The sequence below is a fragment of the Helianthus annuus genome, chromosome 4, assembly GCF_002127325.2.
Source record: "Helianthus annuus cultivar XRQ/B chromosome 4, HanXRQr2.0-SUNRISE, whole genome shotgun sequence".
In the NCBI taxonomy this organism is placed as follows: domain Eukaryota; kingdom Viridiplantae; phylum Streptophyta; class Magnoliopsida; order Asterales; family Asteraceae; genus Helianthus; species Helianthus annuus.
The window spans coordinates 98543814-98546226 of NC_035436.2; positions in this window are offsets into that span (position 1 = coordinate 98543814).

A 2413-nucleotide genomic window follows, 5' to 3' on the forward strand; every position below is an offset into this window, starting at 1 on the left:
ACACTCATCAAACCTATACTCATGGCTGATCCAAGCTATGCACTACCCTACCTAGCTCGCGGGCCACGAAAGCCCGTTGTGTATCTCTCGCGGGGCGCGAGAAAGCCGACGAATAGCCCTATGAATAGAGGGCATCGGCATTCAGTTGAGAATCATTCAAATTCGAATTCTCTCTCTCAATCTCTGATAGTATACGTAATTCCCGGGTGTTATACCCACTAAAATAGCGAAGCTCTACCTCGATGCAAGTATCATAACCCCCAGTTACGTATTAGATACGCTGCCCGATTGATCTAGTGCTCCGTAACGCATGTCGAGGCTCTGCCTGACTCAGTCGTTGGAGTTGTGTCTCGAGGAGGGTATAACTAATGTAAATTGGGTTATTATACTAACGCGTGTGCATTGTTTAAATTATTAGATTATAACCAAGAAGTCACAAGGAAAATACCTAAAATAGCAATGTGAGTAATCTGCTTTTTGTAAACCTTTTTGCAAAGTGTTTTTACAAAACCTCAATTGTTTTAAATTATATTTAACAGTGATTGAGTATTTGTGATTGTACAATTATCGTCGGTATGTTGGAGCTTTGTATACAAAATTTGTTACTACACTGTGAGTAGTAACACTACCACCAGTCAAGATTGACAGTATGGTGGGTGGTAATTAAAGTAGATGTAAACAAATGTAATTGCTGGATTGCCCTCAATGCTGTAAAATGATAAAACTTGTTTTGATTAAACTGGGATTCACTTGCCAGTATTTCTTGCTGATAAAATGTTTTTAAACGCATTTCAGGTAACAAAATGTGAAAGCCAATTAGAAGCCAATTGGACAGCACTGAAGGCTTGGAAAATTGGCTATAAAAGTTACCTAAATAAAGAAGATGTTTTTATTTCAATAAAATAGGGTTTATCCCTATAAACATGTTGTAATGGAAACTTGGGAATTTCCTATGTATTTATTATTATAAAAATGTGGTATTTTACTCTGATAAACTATTTCCTAACTACGGTCCTGATGTAAATTCCGCTGCCAAATTGATAAACACCGTTACCACTGATACTGGATCGCGGCCGCCCGTTACCAAGGATAGGGGCCGGGGGTTGCGACAGAGAGTGGTATCAGAGCTACAGCCACTGATTTCAGCCACAGAAGTGTTCTGCTGACACCAAAATTTTATCCATTATGTTAGGAAATAATCTACGTGATTACGTGCATATCTGTATATTATTGTTTTGTGTTATTTGACAATTTGTTAGTTTACAGTATGAGTGATCAAGAACCATCAAACGCTTATCGTCAACTGTCTAGTTCTCCTAGAGATGAAGGAAGTTCTTCCCAACCTACCCCCTCGGGGTATTCAGCTGACACAGAAGAGGGGATTTTCATATTCAAAGCGCAATCCAAAGAGCCATTCCCTACCAAAAAGAGAGGATGGTTCAGTCGGGGAGCACACGAGCGTAGGAAAAGAATGAGGAAGTTACAGCAATAGAGGGCTTTAGCAGCTGCAAATAGGGAAATGAATGCCCAGACTCAGGATATAATCAATAGACAATTGGCCAATTTTCACATATTAGCTACCACAGCAGTATTAATCCAAACTTAGAACAAATCATTGCACCACAACCACTACCCTTGTTCCCAACTCAACCTATGGAAATAGAACCTAACCCAGGAGGCCAAATTCCAGTACCTGCCTTCGACCCAAACGAAATCCCTAGAGTCCCAGCACCCCATCCTCCAGATTATGACCCATGGAATGACGACCATAGGGATTACCGAGAACTCTACCCACAAGAGGAAACCATACAAAACCCAGTAGCACCCTACCCTAACCTTGACCTTCTAGATCCATATTGGGATAATGACCAGTATATCAGGGAAATCCTAGAGAACCCATACCCATACGAAGAACCGATGCCCCAGTACCCTGACCCGATACCAGCACCCGCACCTCCCATGAGCACCGAGAACGTGTAGGAACTCCGCACTTTTGGTGAGGAGTTATTAGATGAAAGTGAAAGGATAAGGCAAATAGGGGAGTGGCTCGTTTGGAAGTACGACGAGCGTAATATGCAGTATTGGATGAACCCCCACTAGTAGTAATATATATATATATATATATAGGACAAAGATCCGTTAGGAACCACCCTTTATTGCGAGAACCGCGAGAACCAATGTGAACACAACCAAAAATGCCTAAAAATAGCTAAAAAACACACAATTTTTTTTTTATATTTTTTATAAAAAATCGCTACTTTTAGTAGCCAAAAAAAATTTTTTTTGGCTACTAAAAGTAGCGATTTTAACATAAAAATATTAAAAAAAAAAATTAGATTTTTTTTACTTCTTAGATTTTTTTAGATTTTTTTAGGTGTTTTGGGGGTTTAGTTTTTAGTATTTTAGCTTGGGG